The 26,497-nt window shown below is 46.1% G+C and overlaps 1 pseudogene; it reads left to right on the top strand.

Moving 5' to 3' along the window:
- The window catches only part of LOC101328883 (small ribosomal subunit protein uS2-like), a 107,237-nt pseudogene extending 87,429 nt beyond the window's left edge, over positions 1-19,808 (top strand).
- The last annotated feature ends 6,689 nt before the right edge of the window (positions 19,809-26,497 follow it).

The raw sequence follows: 26,497 nt of genomic DNA, 5'->3' as shown, positions 1-26,497 counted from the left end.
AATGGAGACATGAAACATCTAGTCTGTAATCCTCCACCCCTTACTCCTGCGTGAGCCAGCAAGTTACCTAACCTCTGTCAGCCCTCCTGTTTCCTTATCTCTGGAGTGGGAAAAGTGATATCCACAGTGTGGGGTGGCTGGTAATGTCTGTAAAACCTTTTAGCCCGGTTCCTGGCCAGAAGTAAATGCTGGCTATTGTACTGTTATCATCGCCACTCCCCTCTCCAGGAATCCCAGTGCCTGTCCCATTAGCAAGTTAATAAGCAGCCTGACCTCACTGTGCTCCCTTGACACATCTGTAGTCCTCAGTGGCCCTTCTGCCTGCCAAGTCTTCTCCCTCTGGAGGTCAGGGTCCAGAGTTAGTGATTTTTGCTAGCCGGGTGTGTGTTTCTGAGACTCCTGAGGCTCTGATGCCCACTCTGCTCCCAGTCTGCAGAACTGGTGTCCAGAGAATTCTCTGCAGCATCCCCTGGGCATAGTGTGTGTGTGTGTGTGTCTGTGTGTGTGTGCACGCGTGTCCGTGTGCGTGTGTGTGTGTGTGCGCGTGTGTGTGTGTGTGTGTGTGTGTGTTTTGGCAGTGGAGACGCTGGGCTGCGAGGCACGGCCTCTTGAGTGGACCTCCGCCGAGACCCTGTGTTGGGGAAGAGCCAGCTGCCCACCGGGAGGAAGCAGGGAAGGCTGGGCAGCACCCTCCCCTCCCACCCCCGCCCTCCCCCCACACCCTCACCCGCCCCCACCCCCGCCCCCCTCACCTGCCCCCTCCCGCCACCAGGCACGGGCCCTCCCCACCTCTGCTTCATAGGTGGACCAGGGCTCCCTCAGAGGGGAGGGAGGAGACGCGCGCTAGAACTCACCGGTACTATGAAGTACCTGCTCCGTTTCAGATCCTCTGTGACCCTCTGGGGCAAGGCCTTCATAACCTGAGAAAGACCCCATCTACTTCCATTTCTTGAAGCTTCTATTTTTAAGAAATGGATAAATGCCAAAATGGGGTCATAAAAAGGGCAATTTAGGGCTTCCCTGGTGGTGCAGCGGTTGAGAGTCCGCCTGCCGATGCAGGGGACACGGGTTCGTGCCCCGGTCTGGGAGGATCTCACATGCCGTGGAGCGGCTGGGCCCGTGGGCCATGGCCGCTGAGCCTGCGCATCCGGAGTCTGTGCTCCGCAACGGGAGAGGCCACAGCAGTGAGAGGCCCGCGTACCGCAAAAAAAAAAAAAAAAAAAAGGGCAATTTATACATTATTCTTTGATGCTTTTTAACAAAAAAGCACCAACCGAATGACCACGTTTGGAGACAATATGGGGGTCACATTTCAGGCTTACTGTGCAGGGGAGACCCAGGCCCGCCCGGCCCTGCCTCCACAGTCCTTGCTGTCCGGTGTGGTCCTCTCCCGCTGGCGGTGGACGTGGCGGGACGTGCGGTGTGTGTCAGAGGGAGCGGACTGTGCACGTTACGGGAAGTGGGCGGGCTGTAGAAACAAGGCTGGTGCTGGGCCTTGCGGGGGACACAGCTTCCTCCCAATCTGGGTGTGCGGGGAACCAAAGGACCCCAGTCCTCCCTTCAAAGCCCTACCCAGCCTCGGAGCCAATCTAGTCCAAACTCCGGTCATGGTAAATGGTCATTTCTTTGACCCTGAGGTCGCCTTATTGCCGTCGCCTTATTGCCGGAGCAGATCTCCAAGCTCAGCCCTGGGCTCCAGGAGCACCGTCCGGCCCGCCTGGAGTTGTGGATGTTCCCCGGGGCCCTGAGAATGAGAAGGGCAGGACTGAGGAGTGGGAGGGCACTGGGGCAAGGAGAGGATTGACGAACAACCACGCAGATGATCGTGGAGACGTCAAGGCTCCCCGGCTCAGAAAAGTAGAATTCAGGTCCCCGGACTGTGTGTTGAAAGGATGGGTTGGGGGCCACTGAATGGGCCCAGCCCAGTCTGACCAGGCCTGCAGCTGGCCTGCTGCCTCTCGGTCCCTGCGCTGTCCTTGGTCCAGAGAATGCAGCAGGAGAGCCCTTGCACTTGTCCTGGGACCTAATGGCCAAGCTGAGGGCTAGTCTGATTCAGTTCTAAGCCACTAAGCACAGCCATGGGAATAGAAGTCTCTGGCCAACCCTCTGGATTCCTACGCATACAGGGAGGACATGGCAAGAGGAGAGACCCTTGCCCTGGGTACCCCCATCTCCCCCACGCTGTCCCCAGCCAGGCTCGTGTGATAGGCACACGTTATCTCTTTGAACCTGCACAAAACATGGAAGATGCACATGGTCGTTCCCGCTGTTCCACGTTAGGCATTAAGAAACCTGCCCCAAGTGTCTACCGTGGAGTAAGTTTTAGGGCCAAGCACAGGCACCCGTGGCTCCCAAAATTCAGCACCTGCTCCCAACATCATGTTGAAATTGCGAAGGGCTGAACACCAAAGGGCGTCTTTCCTGGTCCCGGTCTCTTATGCTGATAGCCTCGTCTTGTTCTTCCACGATCCCTGTTCTGCCTTCTCCTCTCTGCCCTCTAGCTTCCCACTGGGCTTGGCAAAGGGAGGCCCCCACAGAGATCCAAGGAAGAGAGATGGGAGGAAGCAGGCAGAGGAGACGCGAGGAAGGCAAGGTAGGGGCATTTCCCCAGCCCTGGCACTCCAAGTCCTGGTTCTCCCGCTAGATTCCAGTCACTGCCCTTGCACTGGACCCTTGGCCCAAGGATGGTAATGGCTCTCTCCCCACTGTTGCTAGCATTGCTGGAAACATCATCTCTCGTTGGTTTTCCGTAATCCTGCCCCTTCTCTCGTACCCTGCTCTCTCATGAAACCCTCCTCGGTCACCCTGTTCAGGTGTATCTTCTCTCTCCCAGGGGTTCCTGACTGAGCTCTCCTGTTTGCTCCCTCTTCTCAGCTTGTGGTACTCTTGTCTTCCCTCTTCGCATACCCCGTGGTCCCCCGGGTCTACTCTTCCCTCCACTAATCCTCCTCTGACACAAGATGTGGAGCTATTGCTTCTGAGGAAAAGGATACAGGATGCCCCTGGCTCTGTGGGGCAACCCAGGCCCTTGTGTCTGACCATGAAACGTAAAGCTTGGCCTGTGCTGGGGACACATGGACACCCGGGTGGGAGGGGGCAGACCCCTGGCTCTCCACAGCTGTGCCTCTCACTGGGTCTGAGGAGACTCTCACCAATACCTCCTAGACCTGTGTGATGGAACAAGTGTGGCCCAAGGAAGTCAGTCAGTAGAGGATTCTACCTGCTCCCTACCCATCACTCTAGGCTCTTCGGGGCAGAGCTTGCTCGGGATGACGGACAGTGTCAGTGTAGGTGTTTTAGTCTTTGTCATTCCTTCACTGTGGGAAAGGGTTGGCAGAAATCCTCTTACAGGATTTCTTTTAAAGGATCCAGAGGAGCCTTTTACAAGTCCTTTTTATATTCCGGCTGAGCGACTGAGCGCAAAACTGGAGATTTCACGTGGTTTGGCGCCATCTAGTGAGGCAGGAGCCACCTGTCTACCCGTCGGGCATGCAGCTCTCCTGGAAGGCAGTTTGCCTTCTCGCTGGGCAGGCGTTCTCTGACTTAGGTGTGCAGGAAAGTCATCCGGATGCTTGTTGAAAATGAGGATCCCTGGGCTCTACCTGAGGTTTTAACTCAGTCAGGAGGGAACCTAGGAATGTGTTTCTCTAACTAGCGTCTCAGACGTTTGTGAGGCGAGGCTCTGGCCCACACATTGAGAACAACTCTTGTGAAACACTGTATCTTCTAAGTGTCCTGCTTTGCGTGGATAATTACGTACACTGACATTGTTCTAAGAACTGTGCTGACCACCCCTAAATCTGTGTCTTCAGCAGAAGCTCCTGAGTTTCAGGCTTGTGTTTTTGACGGGTGGCTTCATAACTATGACTAGAAATAGACACACAGATTCACCGTGGTCATCTCTGAATCTCTGTACCTCATCTTCAACCCCCTCTTATTCAGGGGAGGGTCAGTCTTTTTTTGTGCTATTCAGGCCTTCAACTGATTGAAAGAGGCCCACCCACGGTATGGAGGGCAATCCGCTTTACTCCATCTATCAGTTTAAATGTTAAGCTCCTTCAAAAACACCTTCACAGAGACACCAGGATAACATTTGGCCAAATATCTGGGCATCCCATGGCCCCGTCAAGTTGACACGTAAAATTAAGTAAGCATCACAAGGCTACCCTTGTCAACCTGGCACCTATCACGTCATCTTAAACCATATGTAATTTCCAAATAAAGACAATAAGAAGGTCATAATTCCACCTCACATGAGACAACTGTCCTATGTACAACTGAAAAATGCACTAGCTCCTCCCCCAAAAGAGGAAGTAAAGTCCTTGAGTGACATTTACTCTTCTTCTTGATATCTTGTAGCTTAAATACTATGATGTTAAATTAACAATACTTAAATATGATCATATAAAGTCAATACATGTTATGATTCATGATAAAGGAATAAGACAGGGAAGAAAACAAAAATACTTAATATATGTATTATGTATCTTATATATAGATATATATAATAATACAAATTATAATATATATAATATATTTCTTCTTCCACTACTCATTCACTCATCCCATCTTCCTTTTGCTTCACGGTAGGGTGACCCAAACCTTCATTCCTGAAGGGTCTGAGCCATTCATAGTCCTGCCTGGATTGGGTAGCTGTCGTTTTCCATTGATCTTAATCACAGAGCATGGTAATATTTTAAAACACCCTAAGGAATCTCCCATAGTCCCGACATATTCCTCTTTACCGCCCTTGTGGAGTCGCAGTCCAATCTCTCTTTGATAGTCGGGCTCAGTCACATAAGTCAGCACAGTAACTCCCTTCTCTGCCTGTTGATTCAGAGGCATGAGGAGCTCAAAGTGACTGAGCGGAAGTCTTAACTCTCAGTTTAATGGAATCATTGTTGTGTCTTCTGGGGCAAGCATTCCTCCCTCTGGAACGAAGACCTCTATGCCAGCAGAGCATAAGGTCATGGGAACAGGAAGCGAAAATTTTGCTAGTGGGTCACTAGGAGTCATCGTGAGGGGTGACGCTCCCATTCCCACCCCTTGATGCCTGGACCTGTGAATCTGGGCAATGCAAGGAAGGGCATCATATATTGGGTGCTGATTCGGAGCCTATGTAGCTTTCTGGAGAACCATGCCCCAGTCCTGCAACATATCGCCACCTAGCTGGCATGATAATTGAGTCTTCGAGAGGCCATTCCACTGTCGAATCGAGCCATCTGCTTCAGGGTGCTGGTGAACACGGCAAGACCGGTGAATTCCACAAGCACGTGCCCATCGCCGCACTTCCTCCTGCCTCACTGCCTTCAAACTGGGACATCAGTGTTTTCCTGCCTTCGGACTCAAACTGAAACAGCAGCTCTTCCTGGGTTTTAAGACTGCCGGCCTTCACACAGGGGCTACACCATTAGCTCTCCTGGGGCTCCAGCTTGACAACTGCTGATCCGGGCCTTCTCAGCCTCCATAATCACGTGAGCTAATCCCTTACAATTAAAAAAAAAAAAAGAGTGTGTGTGGGGCGGGGATAGATAGATGGATAAATAGTAAATAGATATAAATATCTCCTGTTGCTTCTGTTTCTCTGGAGAACTAATACAGATTTTGGTTTTCGGAGTAATGTTTGACCAAATAGCTGAGCACCCTATGACCCAGTAGAGTTGATATATAAAATTAATCATCAGGGCTTCCCTGGTGGCGCAGTGATTGAGAGTCCGCCTGCCGATGCAGGGGACACGGGTTCGTGCCCCGGTCCGGGAAGATCCCATGTGCCGCAGAGCGGCTGGGCCCGTGAGCCATGGCCGCTGACCCTGCGCATCCAGAGCCTGTGCTCCGCAACGGGAGAGGCCACAACAGTGAGAGGCCCGCGTACCGAAAAAAAAAAAAAAAAATTAATCATCACAACACTTTTTCCTTCTTTTAGGCACCACCATATTCCCAAACCATACTAGAAAACCTGAATTCTCCTTTAGACTGTCTTCTTCCTGACCCCTCAGACTACATTGGTTGAAATCATGGCTCTACCATTTACTAGCTGTGTAAACTTAGGGAAGTTACCTAACCTCTCCGGGCCTCAGTCTACTCATATGAAAAGACATTTAATAACACCTACCTCATAAGGTTGTTTTGAGATTTAAAGGATATTCCTTGATATCCTTGATATTCAAGGAGCTTAGAAATGTCTAACGCCTAGTAAAGGGCTAAATGTTTATTAAATAAAATAAATTTTATAAATAAATCCAGGGACTTCCCTGGTGGTCCAGTGGTTAAGACTCAGTGCCTCCACTGCAGGGAGTGCGGGTTCGACCCCTGGTTGGGGAACTAAGATCCCACATGCTGTGCGGCGTGGCCAATAAATAAATAAGTAAATCCATGTAAAGACTACGGGACAGCAGATAAAAAAATCTTTGAAGCAGAGAAAAGAGAAATTGGCTCTAAAATTGACAATTAAACAGATAAGTGTCTGCTCAAAGACAATAATGAACAACAGAATATAGTGGAATTATATCTTTAATTTGCTGAGAGAAAAAATAACTAGGATTCTACAACAATAAAAAATATTTTTCAAATACAAAGGTTAACTAAATTAATTTTGAGGCAAACAAAAACTGAAGGAGTTGACCACCAAAGACCACCACTAAAAAGAAATCCAGAAGATTCTTTAGAAGGAAGAAAAATTATTCCCGAAGAAATATCTGATATGTGGGGAAGAATAATGAGAAAATAAAATAGTAAAGATGTGAGTAAATCTAAGTAATATTGACTATATAGTACAGCAATAATGATAACGCCTTATGAAATAGAAAAGGAGAACAGTAATAGCATGACAATAGCAGAGAAAGTATGTGAGCCTTAAGCACTTTAGGGGAGGGGGGTAATTTGGAAGGAGGAGGTATCCCTTAGAGGCTTGATAGTGAAAGGAAGGGAGGAAGAAACATTTGAATTTAAGTGTCCTTAGAAACAGAGAGTATCACAGAATCAGAAGCATGCCACTAATGATGGCACACACACCACCATTCATCAAAGAACCTGAACTCCATTGTACCAACAGAAGAGGGCACTGTTGAACTAAGAGACGCAGTAAGCCAGCCTCTCAGCCTGGGTTCCCACCACAGCAGAGTTTGAGACCAGGGCTTGTACGCAGATCACCTGAGAAGTGATCGCGGGGAACAGATGTGAGGGAACGCCATCAAGCTGGTTACTGCTGTAGGCAACTAGGGCTCAGTCTTGCTGGAGGCCCTCTGTGGAGCCCTGTAGAATACAGCATTGCCTGCCCTAGGGATAGAAGGAGGGGGTATTTCATCACTAGTTAAATGTAATTTAATCCCACTGGTTGACATGGCAACCATGGAGGCGTGCTGTTTGGATCTCCCCTCAAGAAAGAATTTGCCATTTAGTTGAAAGGAGGGCAGCCTCCCGCTGCAGTGCCCACAGGATTGGCCTTGGCTTTGGAATGAGCTGTGTCCTTCTGGGGCAGCATCCAGTTAGCGAGTGAGCACAGTGGTGGGTCCTAGGACTTTGCCATACACAGTTAGAGAATGTTTTTCTTGTGATGAGAACTTTTAAGATTTACTCTTAGCAACTGTCAATATGCAATACAGTATTATTAACTACAGTAGCCATGCTGTACATTACCTCCCCATCACTTATCTACTTTATAACTGGAAGTTTGTACCTTTTGACTTTCTTCACTTTTTTTGCCCAGCCCACCGATCTGTTCTCTGTATTTATGAGCTTTGGGGTTTTTTGGGGGGGTTGGGGAAGGGGATTCCACATATAAGTGAGATCATGTAGTATTTGTCTTTGTCTGACTTATTTCACTTAGCATAATGCCTTCAAGTTCCACCCATGGTGTCGCAAATGGCAATATTTCGTTCTTTTTTATGGCTAAATAATATAATACATATTAATATACATATATATTAATTTATATAATATATATTTTATATATCCATTCATCCACTGATGGACACTTAGGTTGTTTCCATAACTTGGATATTGTAAGTAATGATGCAATGAACTTGGGGACACATATATCATTTCCAGTTAGTGTTTTCATTTTCTTTGAATACATTTCCCAAAGTGGAATTGCTGGATCATATGGTACTTCTATTTTTAATTTTTTGAAGACCCTCCATGCTGTTTTCCACAGTGACTGTACCAGTTTACATTCCCACACACGGTATCACGTACTGTTTTTAGCTTTCAGGCTTCAGCAGAAATTCTGACACCACCATAAATGTCCAATTCAAGATGAAAAGATGTTCAGCCTCTCTGTAGTCATAGAAATGTAAATTAAAGCAATAATGAAATATCATTTTTGACTCGTAAGGTTGGCAGAAATTAATAAGAGGAATAACAACCAACTTGGGGCAAGACCTGGAGCAATCCTGCAGGGAGCTGATGAGAATGTGGCTATAATTTTTTTCTTTTCTTTTTATCATATGGAGAAAGGAGACTTCTGTACCTTGAAAACACTAATTACAGTTCATTGTGTTTTTTTTTTCAAAATCTAATATGCAATATATCAAAGTTTTAATTCTTAAAGCCTAGTTTATCTTAAACCTTCGAGCTCAGCCTACAAATCAGTTTCGTCTGTACAAATCCAGCAATGAAAAAGAAGTATAAAAATTGTTTCTACTGGCTCTTTGATTAATGCCAATTAACTTAAGGTTAACAGATTAAATCCTTCTTAAACATTTACTTCATTTATTTTTTAATTAATCACACTTCCTCAGACATTTGAAAGTACAATCACAAATTCAATATATTGGATTCTTCCAGGTAATTGAAACTCCTGTCGTGGCAGACTTAACAAGAGAAAAATTATTCTCAGCAATTATGAGAACTGCAAATTAATAAATCAGTCTTGCAAATGTGGTGTGTCAGATTCTCTTACCCATTTCCAACATCATAAAAACAGAAAAGCAGACAGAGCATATATAAAGCAGTAGAATGATTTCAAGACTTGTTACAAATCCCATACAATATAACCCACTGGAAAGAATTCTGCATCCAGTGTTTCATTATCTCTATAGTTATTTTATACCTGTCTAGGGTTATAAATTGCTACCTCAGGAAACAAAATTACGATCTCAGCTGAATGATTCTATTCCAGCTGCAGGTTTAAAAGTTGACTAATTTTACTGCCTGGTTTGAGATGCGTCTGCACCCTCTTTCTCTATTACTTGCTTACCTGTCTCATCGCCTAGGTACTCTAGTACTTTAGTACTTTTTCTAGAGTACTCTGTTGGCACACGTGGAGGTGATGAGCCTACATGGTGTGGTCACTCCAGCTAATGGGACCTCATCCATAACCACAGGCTGGTGAGTTTATACATCCTCATGGGAGAGCCTACCCTCTCCTCCACACCAGAAGGCAGGGAAATGCCATGCAAGCCCACCCCTTGAGAATGCATTCTCCCATTTTAGATCAACAAGGAAGCTTCTGTGACGGGCTTTCTTCTCTGTAAAATTTAACTCTTTGTTTACAAACAAGTCCTCCTATACTTAGCCAGGGAGTACCAGTGGTAACTCTCCTGTTTATGAATCTTTGGGGAACAAAGTCCTTTCCTATCAAAGTCAGCCATGGTTGAAACACAAATAGATATACACGCCCCTCATAAATTTTGTTGGCATATCATACAGTTTGCCAATGGTCCTCTTCTCCCTTCCCTATTCATCCCAGGTGGAGTCACAGACATCTTCCACCGGCCTTCCTAGTTTCTCCACTCCCCTGCCTGTCATCTGGGGGCTAAGAGTAGGTCTTGTCTACATGGACCCAATACTTGGCCACCAGGGATGAGCCCAAACAGGTTCAATTAGCAATTGATCCTACTGCTGCCTTGCTGGTATGTCCAGGGCCAGGCTTCCATCTCCACTGCCAGCAAAACTCACTACTAAAACACCGAAACCCTCCCCTAGTCCCCAGCCTCCTTGGGTGGGACCTTCCCCTCCTATACCAGTGCTTCTTCAAGGGTGGCACAGGACCACTTGAAGTAGACTCATTTGAGGTGTTTGCTAAGATGCAGAATCCCAGGCCACATCCCACACATACTGAATCTCTGGGGATGGACATAGCACTCCTTCAGTTTGAAAAGTGATTCTTCCACACACCAGAGTTTGAGCGCCTTCGATCGTCCTTGTCTCTGCCTTCCTTGGACCAATGGAGGTGGCATCCGATTCCCCGCTGTGAATGGCGTGGACCTAGGACTCTGTCGACCCTCTGACCGTGGGCCTCACCTCTGACCAGCATGACCCTGGCAAGGAACCACTTTTTGGGTGTAATTCTCAACCATTTTTACTTAAATCCCAGCATGCTCTGTACTCATGGCTTAACTTATATTCTTGCTTAATTTGACTTGACTGCTTTTGTTTTTTTGTTTTTTGCGGTACGGGGGCCTCTCACTGTTGTGGCCTCTCCCGTTGCGGAGCACAGGCTCCGGACGCGCAGGCTCAGCCGCTCCGCGGCATGTGGGATCTTCCCGGACCGGGGCACGAACCCGCGTCCCCTGCATCGGCAGGCGGACTCTCAACCACTGTGCCACCAGGGAAGCCCTGCTTTTGTTTTTTATTGCATGATAATTTATTCCATAAGTGCCCCCCTTTTGATAACTTGAAATACTAACGACACGGTTTAATTTCTCTCTTAGCAAGTGAAGTTTCTGCCTCATTAGGACACTCTCTGAGGGGCCACCCATCTCAGACTGGCGGGTTTCAGGCCGAAGAACTGTTTCCTTCAGTTAGTTGTAGAACTGGAAGCCTGTACCGAATTGTGCAGCTGCAGTGTGATCAGTGCTTTCAGGCAGGGAAACAGCCTCCTTTAGGAAAGGCAGTCAATTCTCTTAGGAACATGGAGCTTTCAGGTTTGAGCTGCAAGGTGAACAGGCCACTCAGCAGCTGGGATGGCCAGGCTCCTGAAGAGCAGGGGTGGGCAGTCCACTCTTTCTTGCTCTGGGCAGCAATGCAAAACCCATCTTTTGCCCCTTCTACTCTGAAGAGTAGCACCCACATCCTCCCAGATGGGCTCTCACCCCCGCCCTTAGCACCTGCCTCTGTGGGTTCTAACCCTCAGGATCTTTCCTCTGCCTCCCAGGTAGATAACTGATAGATGGACCCACACAGGTTATGGATGGTTTTCTGCGTTACCTCTTCTAATCTGAATCTCCACGAGACACGCACAGAGCCATGATGTGTCAGACCTTAAGATGATCTGGTCCAACTCCTCCTCCACGGACAAACAGATGAGCTCAAAGCAGACAGTCATCTGAAAAAACACATACTAGGAAGGGGTGGGGCCTAGATGTGAACTGTCAGAGCCCTGCCCTCCTTCCAGTGCCTTCTTTATGCCCCCCTACAGACATACCTACATGGAGAGAAAGAAGGGATGGTCCCGAGACACTGCCCTACCTCCCTCTGTCCACTGCTCCCTCCAGCCTTAACCTCTTCTCTGCATGCCAGACTCAGGCATCCATCTGTCTGCTGACAGCTCCTCTTGGGTGTCCAACAAACACGTCCAAAACCAACTTGTAGCCCAGCACCTTCAATTTCCTCATTTCAGTAACTGGCACGTCTGTCCTTCCAGTCGCTCAAGTCAAACACCTTGTAGTCCCCCTTGCTGTCCCTCTTATACCACATTCCATTCACCAGCACATCCTGTGGCCTCCACTTTCTATCCAGGATCTGATCTCTTCTCACCAGCCACACAGTTGGACCTAGACAACATTTCCTTACATCACCATGGCTCCCTGAACGGTCTCCCAGTGTCTACACCTTTCCCCTTCCTGCAATCTACACTCCACACAGCACCCCGGGTGAACATGGGCCACCCCTCTCTTATGACCCTCCCACGGCTCCATCTCAGGGTAGAAGCTGTGGTTCTCATGGGCCCACAAGTCCTACAGGACATATAACACCCTCGGCCCCTCTTCCTCTCCCATGGCTCCTGTCCACACTCTGCTCAGGCCACCCTGGCCTCCTTGCCCTCCCTCATCCCTCACACTTGCCCAGCCTGCCACCGGCTCCAGACCTTTGTTCACTCTTTTCTCCTCTACCAACTGTCTCCCCAATATCTTTGGCGCTCACATCCTCACTTCCTTCAGGCCCTGCTCAAATATCACTTCAAGGAAGAGGCATTTGAGCACCCCATATAAAACTGGAATGATGCCCCTTCCCCATACTCCCTACCCCCTTGCTCTGTTGTTCCCTGGAGCACTTACTATCTGACATACTTTATATTTACCTGTTTATTTACTTTTTTATCACCTTGTCCTACAATACGAGCTCCATGATGGTGGGGAATTTGCCCTGTTCACTGTTGAATGCCCGGCATGTAGAGGGGTGCCTGGCACTTAGTAGGTGCTCAGTAAATATTTGGTGAACGAATGGGTGAATGGGTGATTCTTGTGGGATATGCTGTGTGAGGCATTTTATGTTCACCATCTCACTTCATCCTCACATACCTGTAAGTGGGTATCATTGTCCTCATTTTACAGACGAGGGAATGAATGCTCAGAAGGCTTAAAGACTAAAAACAAAAGGTTCGCAGCGCTCATCGCTGGTCATTGGTAGGGTGAGGATTTAAACTCAGTTCTAATGGATTCAAAGCCCATGCTGTTCACATAAAACCAAACCAAAGGAATCAAACATATCACCCTTCTTAGATTTGCATTTTAAAAGACATGGTATGGAGGACATGGTGAAGTATTGAATCCCTAATCGTGGGATTTCATCCACTCTAGCATTAGACCTTCCGCGACCCCTCAAGCCATTCACCTAAGTGTGCCTACCCTGTCTGCGCCTCTGTCTGCAGCAGGGGCAACCTCACTGGGTCCCTTTTCATGCAGCGGGCTTGGAAGAGCATCCCCAGCAAGAGCTGTCATCGTTACCCTGCTGCACTAACTCTGTCTCATTTGTAGCTAGGCACTTACGTCACCAAAACATTAGCACTGATGGATGAGACGCATCTCTCCAGGGCTGCTCTAGAATTGTGATAAAATGAGCAAGCCCATTTTTGCCTGCCTCTGCTCCCCTCTGAGTGCCCTCTGAGCCATCCCTCACCTTTGCTGGGGTGCCCTCCTCCTGCCAGTCACACCCAGAGCCTTACTTTCATTTCACATACACAATGCACACTGTTGCCCTCATCACTCTCTTGGAGGGACACACACACACACATATACACACAGAGTTGTTTCCCCCTATCTTCAGCTTTGGAAGGCAGACCTGAGGGCATTTTGTGAGAGTCAGACAGGGCATTAGAGGTTCAGGCAACACCTTCAAGAAGTCAATAATGTCAGGAAAGGGAGGAGTGTGTTTGAAAAACAGCAAGGAGGCTAGTGTGTCTGCATCGTGGAGGGGCATGGAGTAGGCTGGGAGTGGCGGAGAGCACGGCTGTGAAGGTCAGGGGGGCAGGCGGTGGAGGGGGGGTGTGAGGCATCGTCCTGGATCCTGAGTGTAAAGCAGAGTTGTGGTGGATGCATCAGCACCGTCCTCCACAATCCTCTTCCCCTACACTGGGTGGGTCAATTCTTAGCCAGTGATGTTTCAGAAAGCCACCCAGCCAGGCTTTTTGGTTTGGGTTGATAGCTCGATTCTTGCCTCCGACCGAAGCGTGAATATTTGGACCCTCACCCCTTGGGCAGCGACTATTCCTCATGCTCTCTCACCTCCCAGGGTGCCCAAGCTTTCTGCTGTCTCATCCTGCCCCTCCATCCCAATGAAGACCTCACAGATTTTTGGTAGCTGAGGAGTCCCAGCATCATCACCTACTAGTCGAGGAGGATAACCTCTCCAAGATCTCAGTTTCCTTTGTGTGAAATGGGAGACTCACCTCTTCTGGCCATTAAGAAAAAGAGTGAATTCAGGGACTTCCTTGGTGGTGCAGTGGTTAAGAATCCGCCTGCCAGTGCAGGGGACACAGGTTCAATCCCTGGTCCGGGAAGATCCCACATGCCATGGAGCAACTAAGCCCGTGCGCCACAACTACTGAGCCTGCGCTCTAGAGCCCGTGAGCCACAACTACTGAAGCCCACGTGCCTAGAGCCTGTGCTCTGCAACAAGAGAAGCCACCGCACTGAGAAGCCCACGCACCACAATGAAGAGTAGCCCTCGCTCGCTGCAGCTAGAGAAATCCCACGTGCAGCAAGGAAGACCCAACACAGCCAAAAAATAATAATATAATAATTTAAAAAGATTAAACAAAACTTTTTTTAAAAAGAGTGAATTCGATGCTAAGAGAATGAGGCTTTCTCTCAGGATGAAGAGAGCTGGAAAGAATGTTATTCCCGTCCTAACAATGAGTAAAAGCTAGATAAACTATAAAATTATAACTTTTATAGAGCCCATGAGTGATCTGAGTTCACAAGGCAACTAAGTTAACCAGATTCCAAGGAGGAACAAGACCCTCAAAGGCAAGGTGGGACACACACAGTGTCTCTCTTTTGGCAGAGCCTGGGAGAAAGATGAGGCTGCTAAACAAACAAGTAAAAAGTAAACTAAAAGCTTAACAAGGGCTTCCCTGGTGGTGCAGTGGTTGGGAGTCCGCCTGCCGATGCAGGGGACACGGGTTCGTGCCCCGGTCCGGGAAGATCCCACATGCCGCGGAGCGGCTAAGCCCGTGAGCCATGGCCGCTGAGCCTGCGCGTCCGGAGACTGTGCTCCGCAGCGGGAGAGGCCACAACAGTGAGAGGCCCGCGTACTGCAAAAAAAAAAAAAAAAAAAAATATATATATATATATATATATATATATATATATATATATATATACAAAGAACTAGTAAAAGTCAACAATAAGAAAACAAAAACCCGGTTAGAAAATTGGCCAAAGACCTTAAAAGACATTTCAGCACTGCCATACAGATGGCAAATAGTGTATAAGAAGATCCTCTACCTCATATATCATCAAGGAAATGCAAATTGAAACGAGATACCACCATGCACCTATAAGAATGGCCAAAATCCAGAACACTGACACCACCAAATGCTGGTGAGGTTGTGGAGCAACAGGAACTCTCCTACATTGCTCATGGGAATGGAAAATGGTACAGCCACTTTGGAAGACAGTTTGGTGGTTCCTTACAAAACTAAACATACTCTTACCATATGATCCAGTAATTGTGCTCCTAGATATTTACCCAAAGGAGTTAAAAACTTATATCCACACGAAAACCTGAACACAGATGTTTATAGCAGCGTTATTCATAATTGCCAAAACTTGGAAGCAACCAAGATGTTCTCCAGTAGGTGAATGGATAAATAAACTGTGGTACATCCAAACAATGGAAAATTATTCCACACTAATAAGAAATGAGCTATCAAGCATGAAAAGACCTGTAGGAACCTTAAATGCATATTACTAAGTGAAATAGGCCAATCTGAAAAGGTTATATCTGTATGACTCCAACTATAGAACATTCTGGAAAAGGCAAAAATATAGACAGAAAAATGATCAGTGGATGTCAAGGTTGGGGAGGGGGAAGGATGAATACGCAGTGCACCAAGCATTGTTAAGGCAGTGAAAATACTCTATGATATTATAACAATAGATACATGTCATTATACACTTGTCCAAACCCATGAAATTTACACCGAGTGAACCCTAAGGTAAACTATGGACTTCGGGTAATTATGATGTGTCATTGTAGATTCATCAACTGTAACAAATGGACCACTCTGGTGGGGGATGTTGATAACAGGGAAAGCTGTGCATGTATGGTGTACATACATGGAGTACATGGGACATCTCTGTACCTTCCTCTTTATTCTCCTGTGAACCTAAAACTGCTCTAAAAAAAGCCTTTTAAAAAAGTAACGAATGAATTAATAATGTATAAAATGAAATCACGAATAAATAATTAATACAAATGAGAGCAAGAAAAGGAAAATAATGGAAAAGAACAAATCAAACAAACAGAAAACCCTGAGCAACATAGTAGATATAAAGCCAACCAAGTCAATAATTAAATTGCATGTAAATCATCCAGGGGTTCTACTTTTAACTAAGATGGAGTAACAGTGACCAGATTTACCCTGCTGCCTAACACTTTTAAACTGGACAATATTCACAAAACAGTGGTTTTGAGACATTTCACATTAGGCAACAGAGGACAGTGATCCCTGATAGATGGGGAACAAACAAAGTGAGACCTATGATTGCCCAGGCTTACTCTCTTGGGAGAAATCCTACTGTGGTTAGGAAAGGCAAACCTGGAAAAGCCCAGAAGACTGCATGAGATAAGGAGACATTTCTCTGAATGTCCAGAGAAACTAAGGTAGCTAGAGTTTCCAGTAGAGAATACCAGAGAGGAGAGAGCTGCACAGAGAGAGAACCTCAGAGATTCTCAGAGAGTCCCTTTAATGACTTCTACAGAATACTGATGAGTGTATTAATGTGAGGAGTGTATTGAGACTGAGGAAAGAACCACTCAAAAGGATTAGAGGGACAAGTACCTGGTGCTCACACTAACTAGGAATAGTGCCTGTTCCCACCTCATAATCCATGGGGTGTTGGGTAGAGTACTCAGAAATGTCTTCCTCAGTATTGGGAAGCAATTAGCCCTAGAGTAAACATGACTCTGGTCCCACATAACAGGTCTTAAAAGGAGGACCTAAAAGGATCAAACGACTTCCAAATAACTTAGCTGCATCCCAGAGCAAAGCTCAGGAATATTTATAGGGATACAAAACTATCTAACCATCACCAAAAAAATTCACAATGTCTAGTATCCAATAAAAAATTATTAGACATCCAAAGAAGCATAAAAATATGACCATAGTGACGGGGAAGAAATCAATCAGCCATTTGAAAATGACAAAGAATTGATACAGATGTTAAATTTAGCTGACAAGGACATTAAAATAGTTATTTCATTTCAAATTTAAGTAGAAACATGGACAATATAAAAGAGACACAAATCAAACTTTTAGGATGAAAAGTACAAAATGAAGAAGTACACTGGATGGGATTAACAACGGATTACACATTGCATAAGAAGAGGTTAACAAACTTGGATAGTTTCTTTTGCTATATTTTCAAATTCACTGATCTTTGTTCCTACTATGTCTAATCTTTTGCTAATCTTACCTGGTATATTTTTTATTTCAGACATTATAGTTTTCATCTCTAGAAGCTCAACTTGGACTTCATCTTCCATTTCTCTGGTTATCATGTTTAATTTTCCCCCAGCTTTGTTTAAAATTAATTTTTATTGGAGTATTAGTTGATTTACAAAACTGTGTTAGTTTCTGCTGTAGAGCAAAGTGAATCAGTTATACAAACATTCACTCGCTTTTAGATTCTATTCCCATATAGGCCATTATAGAGTATTGAGAAGACGTCCCTGGGCTATACAGTAGGTCCTTATTAGTTATCTATTTTATATATAGTAATGTGTATATGTCAATCCTAATCTCCCACTTTATCCCTCCCCCCCTTCCCCCCTTGGTAACAGTACGTTTTTTTCTTCATCTGTGACTCCATTTCTGTTTTATAAATAGGTTCATTTGTACCATTTTTTTAAATTCCACATATAAACAATGTCATATGGTATTTGTCTTTGTCTGACTTACTTCACTCAGTATGATAATCTCTAGGTCCATCCATGTCACTAAAAATGGCATTATTTCATTCTTTTTTATGGCTGAGTAATATTCCATGTATACGTATACATCTTCTTTATCCATTCTTCCATCGATGGACATTTAGGTTGCTTCCATGTCCTGGCTATTGTAAATAGTGCTGCAATGAACACTGGGGTACATATATCTTTTCAAAATATGGTTTTCTCTGGATATATGCACAGGAGTGGGATTGCTGCATCATATGGTAGCTCTATTTTTGTTTTTTTTTAAGGAACCTCCATACTGTTCTCCACAGTGGCTGTACCACGCCTAGCTTTCTGAATTACCATTTTAAAGGGGTTTTTGTTTGTTTGTTTTACTCATTCTATCATCTGTGTCAATTCTGGTGTTTCAATTGATAGATTTTTCCTCCTCCTTTTAAGCCACATTCTTCTACTTCCTTATATGTTTGGTAATTTTTATAGGATCCCTGTTACTGTACTTTGCTGAATGCTGCATATTTGTGTATTTCATAAATGTTCTTGACCTTTGTTTGGAACATAAAGTACTTGGAAACAGTTTGATGCTTTCAGGTTTTGCTTTGAAGCTTCATTTGGCCCAACAAGAGCAGCATTTAATCTAGGGTGTTTTGGCCCCACTACTGAGGCAAGACCAGTCTGATTACACTACCCAGTGCTTCATGGATTGGGAGGTTTGCCAGCCTGGCTGGTCATAACAGATACTATTTACTGTGTGACTCTAGGTATTGCCCCCTTTTATCCTTTCAGGGTGTTCTTTCCTCACACACATACACTGAACAGCACTCAACTGAGTACTTGAGGGGAGCCTCTGTGTTTTTCTAGAGTTCTCCTTACCTGCAGCTTTCTCATCACTGTTCCTTTGCCTCCTTAAACCCTATTAGCTCTACCTGTTCAGTGCAGGGGGCCCACTAGGCTCTGCTTGGTTCCCCCTCCTTATACCACAGCCTAAAAACTCTTTAGGCAGAAAGTTAGGGCCACCATGGGGATGACCTAGTTGGTGTCCTGCATCTCAGGGATCACTGTCTTCTGTTACCTGATCCAATTTCTTGAATGCTGTTGTTTCATATATTTTGTCTGAATTTATAGTTATTTCACATGGGAGGATAAATCCAGAGCTTTTCCTCTATCTTGGCCCTGGCGTTTTACAAAAGCATTTAAAACAAAGTACATATTTGAAATTGGATTATTGCACTTAAAACGTAAAAATAATTATAAGTTCAGAACTGAAAGTTTTTGTAGTTAAAAGAAGAAATTTTATTATATCCTGGAATTTATGATTTGTCTTTCAGATTTTCACCTAGTTAAGAAACACACACACAAATAACATTGCCAAGACATTGTTTTGTTTAAGGGGAAAGGTAGGGCCTTTCTGAACTACCCAGACAGGGGTCCATATGGTGCTGTTCCGCGTTCCCATAACAACTTAAAGGGAAACTTTCACAATATCTGAAGCCCTTGATGTCCTGCAAATAAAGGAGGAGGATGTCCTCAAATTCCTTGCAGCAGGAACCCACTTAGGTGTCACCAACCTCGACTTCCAAATGGAACAGCACACCTACAAAAGGAATCTACACGGCATCTGTATCATAAACCTGGAGAGAACTTGGGAGAAGGTCCTGTCGGCAGCTTGCACGACTGTTGCCATTGAAAACCCGGCTGATGTCAGTGTCATATCCTCTGGCCAGCGAGTTGTGCCGAAGCTTGCTGCTGCCATCGGAGCCACTCCTATAGTGGGTGCTCCATTCCTGGAACCTTCACTAACCAGATCCAGGCAGCCTTTGGGGAGCCAAGACTTCCGGTGGTTACTGATCCCAGGGCCGACACCAGCCTCTCACAGAGGAGTCTTACGTTAACCTACCATCGCTCCCTGTAACACAGACTCTCCTCTGTGCTATGTGGACATTGCCATCCTGTGTAGCAATAAGAGAGCCCACCCAGTGGGTCTGATGTGCTGGGTGCTGGCCTGGGAAGTTCTGCACATGCGTGGCACCACCTCCCGTGAACACCCGTCAGAGATCATGCCTGATCTCTGCTTCTACAGGGATCCTGAAGAGATTGAAAAGGAAGAGCAGGCCTCAGCTGAAAAGGCTGTGACCAAGAAGGGATTTCAGAGTGAATGGACTGCTCCAGCTCCCATGTTCACTGCTACTCGACCTGAGGTCGCAGACTGGTCTGAAGGAATAGGCCGATGGAAAATAAACAGTTGCTAATAAATAAATAAATAAATAAATGGAAAAGTAGAAGGAAAGAAAAGTGGTAGAGGATGGGGTAAGCAGGGATCATTAAACAGAGAAGGGAAGAGGGAATAAAGTAACAGCAAGAAGAAATCTGTCTTAATTATCTACAACCAGTGCCATGGGAAAGTCTGGCTGGAAACCAGAAAGCCTGGGTTTAGCTTCTGTGACCTTGGAAATGGCACTTAAACTATTTGAGTTTTTGTAAAAAAAAAAATCTACACTACAGTGTTACCAGGAAAATACTATTATATAATAGATTAAAAATGACTATTACAATGCCTGTCACATAATAAAAAACAGAATAAATATTAATTCCTTCTCTCTGCCTAATCATTTATATGGTTCACAAATGAGCAGCTTCAATAGAAACCCTGTTTCAAAATGTAGGTTTTATTATTATTCAGGTATGATAAGGCCAACAGATCAGGAGACAATTGCCTTTGAGAGGACAATTCCAAGAGGAGGGGGTACACTGCACCAGGCAGGGCCGCACAGAGAAGCACCAGGGTCAGTGAGGAGGCAGGGAGAGTGGAAGGAAAACATGGGCCAGAGCCTTTATTTTCCTGTGAGAGGGAACAAGTGAGGCAGGGTAAGCAAGCTTAAGCATTTCTGGTTTAAATAATTTCAGCAGGTTCTGGGGTGTAGGGCCTGTCTCTGCTTGTCCCATACCTGACCCTGGGGTGATTAGGGCAGATGGATAGTGGTCCAGAGTGTGAGAGTTGGGTAGAGGAGAAGGATGGGGTATGGGCTCTGGATTGGTTGGTTTGCCTATGAAGAGCATCGCTTATGAGTCTTTACCATGTCTAGGAATTAGCTAGCCCTGAGGGGGGCATTCTCTCCTGGGGCAGCAAGGCCCCCAGATGTCAAAGCATTAGAAACGCAGAAAATAAAAAGGTATAATTAACTCAAACCCTGATCACTAAGATGGATTAATGGTGCTGTCCTTCTATGCCCAGAACTTGGCCTTCCCCTTCTGCAGCAACCATGGACACTATTGGTGAATTGCGGTGAGTAGATCTGGCTGTGGGCCAGAAGCCGAGGCCTTCCTTCCACACCTGTGTCTGCTCCACAGCCCGGAGTCTGAGCCCAGGCCAGGAGTGCCAGAGGCTGGTTCACCCTTAGGAAATAATGCCACCTGGTGTTAGTCCAAGTAATTAGCTTAACGCAGTATGCAGGGTGTTATCCAAGTGTTTCTTATAAATAGGTAATGAATTACTGATGATGACTCCCCAGATTAAAAACAACATTAAAGAAGAAACTTCCAGTCCCCAGAAGGTATTATTAGCCCGTCCATCCCTGCCCATGACTGGCCCTGAGTGTGATCCTTTGCACAGCCCAGGCAAGTGGAATCACCTTGGGAACACCTAGAAGCCCCAGAGCCATGTGTTCTGACTGGTGTCTCCACCAGGTTCTCTGCCCCAGCTTCTCTCCTTTTCACTGATAACAAGTGAAAAGGAAGGGTTGACTGAAGCCTTGGCAGCATCCTGCTTCTGAGATCTGAGCTCTACCTGACATCGTGCTGCCTCCCAGCTCCCCTGGTAATGAGAGCCTCTGGGCGTGGGAGTCAGCTGCCCACCCAGGCCTGTGGACCAGCGCGGATGCCAGGGCCTGGCCCCACTGGGGCGTTAGTGCACTTGGTCCATGGGTCATGGCTGCGTGTTTAGGTTCCCCTTTACACAGAGCACATTTGCTTTCTTGTCCATAGACTACACTCCCGAGCCCAGGAAAGCTGTGCTATAGAAAGTCTCATCATTTCCTCTGCTTTTTCATGTTTCTATTTGGGCATCCCACTCTCACCTCAAACTCAACTCATTAAAGATAACAATTCTTAGACATGGAAGAGGCTGTAGAAAGGACAATGTCTGGGGTCCCTTAGAGGCCTTGAGTCTGTGAGTCCATTCAAATAGTTTGCAAAAATAAAGGGGAATGTGCATTTTCTGTGATTTCCATCCCCGTGGCATCAGATGTTCAAAGGGCCCCTGAGAAGCCATCAGATATACCTCCTCTCTCTGGACTCCATCTCCTGGCCTCCCAGGCTCTGTTAGAGCCTCTTGCTTCCTACTTCATGGAGAATACTGAGATGCCCTTGACTCTCCATGCTCACATTAGGCTCACCTCTGTCTGTACATCTACAAGGCTAGTCCTTCCACCCATCCCCCAAGTTACCCCTCCCATCCTAAATTGTGAAATTTAAGATTTCTTCTCCCTGGTCTATAAACAGGCTTCAGGATTTCCTATTTCGAAACAAAACAACTATGACACCCGTCACCTCTGCATGTCCCTGTCATATCTCTCTGCCTCACACGTTCTGCAGTTTTCTACCCACCTCTTGCTCTTTTCTCTACTTCATTGTCAACCACATGTAATCTCTGAAAACTGTATTCATTGTCAGTAGCCCGTCTCCTCCTGAGTTCTAAATGTACACTGCCAAGAAGCCGCACAGCTGATGGATTAAAGGCGGGGGGTCTGTGGTCAGCAAAACTTGGGTCAAAGCCTGGCGCCACCTGTCAGCGGCTGCATGATCTCCTGCCGTTTATTTAACCTTGCTATGCCTCAGTTTCCTTCTCTGTAAAATGGATATAGGTGATATAATACCTAAAACATGGGTTGCTGTGAAGGATGAGTAAGACCTATAAAATACTCAGAACAGTGCTGGCATATAATAAATGCTCACTAAATGTGACCTCTTATTGTTTGCACCTGCACCTCCCAAAGATACACTCAACATACCTAAAACTGAACTTCCCTTTTCTCCTTGAACTTCTTCTTCCTCTCTGTTCCCTGTTTGTGATTGATACTTGCCTCCAAAGGCTGCAGTAACTCAGGCCCATTCATCACTTCAGGCTCCCTATGTCTCTCCTATTCGGTCCCTCTGCCTTCACTCTTTCCTCAAGAAGCCACTCTCCAAACCGCAAAGTCAGCTCATCTTATTCCTCTCCGTAAAAATCTTCAACGGCTCTCTATTGCCTACCAGATAAAACACATACTTTTTTTTTTTTCCCCCCGTACGCGGGCCTCTCACTGTTGTGGCCTCTCCCGTTGCGGAGCACAGGCTCCGGATGCGCAGGCCCAGCGGCCATGGCTCACGGGCCCAGCCGCTCCGCGGCATGTGGGATCTTCCCGGACCGGGGCACGAACCCGTATCCCCTGCATCGGCAGGCGGACTCTCAACCACTGTGCCACCAGGGAAGCCCAAAACCCACACTTTTAAGCTCACCACATAGAGCCCTGCGAGCTCCGGACTCTACCCCCTTTTTCCAGGTCGTGCTGCCCCCTCCCACCCATCCCAGACCTGCTTCCTCCCGTATGCTCTCCCCAGGCCAAACTGCTGGCAGGCCCCCGAGGAGCCGTGCTGCTTCAGAGCTTCCTTCCTGTCCTTCCGGACACCAGCGGCATTTTGGTGCCTCATACTTCCAGACCTGCAGCTCTGCACGCCCTCCTGTGCCACCCCGCCCCCACTCTCCTCCAGCGCATCAGCGCGGCACACCGTCTGACATGGCTTCCTGGGCGTACTCTGCCACGCTTCTGTGCCTGTACCCAGAATGCTTCCTCCCGTTTCCTCTGTCAAATACTCATCCTTCAAGTTTTGCTCCCAGGGTCATGGTCGGGTGAAGCCACGCCGCTTCTTCAGGCTAAGCTGGCCCCTTTCTCTGTGCTGCTCTGGTCCCAGCGCTCTCCTCTTCCTCTGTGAGGCTCTGTTGAAGCTGCAGTAAGACATCCTCCAGGACAGCGAGGGGCACACCCCACCCCCACCCCTGTCTCCCATCCCGCTTTGTTCTCTCCTGAGCACTTGTTAAACCATCTGACATGCTGCTCATTTGCCCATCTCCCCTCACTAGAATATAAACTCCATGAGGGCAGAAGCTTTTGTCTATTTTGATGTATCCCCAGAGCCTAGAATAGTGACTGGCACTAATAAGTGCTCAACAGGGACTTCCCTGGTGGTGCAGCGGTTAAGAATCCGCCTGCCAATGGAGGAGACACGGGTTCGATCCCTGGTCCAGGAAGATCCCACATGCCGTGGAGCAACTAAGCCCATGCACCACAACTACTGAGTCCACGTGCCACAGCTACTGAAGCCCGAGCGCGTAGAGCCCGTGCTCCTCAACAGGAGAAGCCACCACAGTGAGAAGCCCACGCACCAAAACAGAGTAGCTCCCTCTTGCTGCAACTAGAGAAAAGCCCACGTGCAGCAACAAAGAACCAATGTAGCCAAATATAAATTAATTAATTAATTTAAAAAAATAAGTGCTCAATAAATATTTGTTGACTAACTTGTCAAATCACGGATCAATATTACATTATCTACTTTTGTTTCTCCGTAGCTCATACATTGCCTGCCTCTAGTAGGTACTAAGTATGTGTTTTTGAATGAATGGCTGGGTGGATGAATACTTTACCACATTGCTAGCCCATTTTAAAAAGTTCAGATACTAATATTGGATTCCAAGTTCTCCATCTTCTAATCCTAGCCACTCAACTTGGAATCCTCTATGTCTCAGCATGAGCCCTTTTCTTGAGCTTAACCACTCTGCTCACTGCCCTTGACTCTATCTCAGACACTGTTCTCTCCACACCCCCGCCCAGACTCCAAACAGACATACTATTTACCCATTTATTCAACTCATATTGATTAAGCAAGTACTTGAGATAAGCCAGTAACTGTTCCAGCCGCTGTCCTCCACCTGTGCCCGTTCCACTTCTTTCTTTCCTCTTTTCCTTCTTTCCTTTTCTTGTCCTCATGGACAAGTTGACCTTGACCATTCAGACCCGTGTGACTCTCCCTGTGGGCACTAATAACCCATATTTTAGCACCTCATCACTGGCATTATTAACCTATAAGCAGATATTACACATACGTAGATTTTACAGAAAATGGACTTTTAAAGAACCAGCACTTAACATTTCAAACATTTTGGATGGAGATCTAATTTTTTTTTCAACATCTTCCCTGTCTTCTTAAATAGGGTACTATCTATAGAATATCCATCTGACTTTTATAACTCAGGGTCAGCAGTATTCTGTCATGTGATAATGTACCAAGAGGCGTAACTGGTAAAAGGAAAGGGCATGAGTTTTGGAGTTAAACAGTCTTTGCAATGATCCCCCTTTGTGGTCCCTGGGATCTCCTGAGGTCACCTCCTGCTCTCTTTTAATGTGTTTCTAACCTACAGTGGGCTTAGGAATCAGACGACAAAGTTTATAGAAATATTTGTAAACTATATGTAAACAGTGTCTTAAGTGAGGGCATGAGAGATTCTCCTATGTATAAAGTCTATTTGTTTTGGATTTTTTAAATTTTTATTTATTTATTTTTGGCCGCATTGGGTCTTCATTACTGCGCGCAGGCTTTCTCTAGTTGCAGCGAGCTGGGGCTACTCTTCATTGCAGTGCATGGGCTTCTCATTGCAGTGGCTTCTCTTGTGGTGGAGCACGGGCACTAGGCGCTCAGGCTTCAGTAGCTATGGCACGTGGGCTCAGTAGTTGTGATTCGCGGGCTCTAGAGCGAAGGCTCAGTAGATGTGGCACACGGGCTTAGTTGCTCCGCAGCATGTGGGATCTTCCCGGGTTCGAACCCCTGTGCCCTGCATTGGCAGGTGGATTCTTAACCACTGCACCACCAGGGAAGTCCCAAAGTCTATCTGTTTTAAAGCATAAATTTATGCAATCTATTCAGTCGATCAGAGGCCTTTCTCATTAACTCCTGTTTTTCAGGTGTATTCAGAATTCTTGAGGCTGGATAAGTGACTTCGTAAAAAGTGTGCCAAGTTAGCATTTTATATATTCTTTTGTTGTTAACTGTCTTTACGTGCACATGTCATAACTTGCCAATTAGATTACTTTCCAATTAGATTATTTCCTGATTAGATTATTAATTTCCCAGGACAAGTGGTATTTTATAGCCATTCATTCATTTGCTAAGTAGTTTTCAAAATGGCTACTACGTGGAAAGACCTGTGATAGAAAAGAGATAAAGATTTAGCATTTACACATTATTGAGGAGACAAAATAACCAATACACGGTAGAAGGTGAACATAAAAATCCAGAGAATTCAAATGAGGAGAAGAGAATGTTTTCTCGTTGGGAGAACTGGAGAAGGCTTTATAGAGACAGCATTTGTGTTGGACCTTGGTAGCAGGAAGAACTTTAGTGGGTAGCATTTCAGGGTTTGGGAAATCTGCAAGAATGGGCAGGAAGGGAGAGAGATATAGGCATGAATTTGTGGAATTACAGTCACGCTGTTGTCTTGAGAGCACCCAGTACATAGTATCCCCTTTCCCCAACTGACTTTGGCACAAATGATAAGACCAAGGAGTGGCAGATGGAGCCCCCAATATTACCCTTTTTACCGATTAAGGTTAAGCCAGAGTCTAGGCAAGAGTTCGGTAAGCCTGCTAACCGAACCCTAGGTTAAGGCTGACCCACTTTGTGACAGGTAACAAGCGCCGGGTTATATCATCATTCAGTTCCTGAGAAGTTTTCCAACTCATCTTTTAAACTCGAATACTTGAGATTGTCGGATAAAAACAAACAGTAGATGGCATTTAAAGTAGATGGAATTGATTATCTTAAAAAAGGGTTTATTTTGCACTACCTCTCTTTCCCACAAAAGCACCGCATGGTAAGGTAGACATAATACACTAAAGTATACTAAGATCAC

The sequence above is a fragment of the Tursiops truncatus genome, chromosome 1 (assembly GCF_011762595.2).
Source record: "Tursiops truncatus isolate mTurTru1 chromosome 1, mTurTru1.mat.Y, whole genome shotgun sequence".
Classification (NCBI taxonomy): domain Eukaryota; kingdom Metazoa; phylum Chordata; class Mammalia; order Artiodactyla; family Delphinidae; genus Tursiops; species Tursiops truncatus.
The sequence above is the reverse complement of the archived record's forward strand: the minus strand, read 5'-3'. Positions and strand labels throughout refer to the sequence as shown.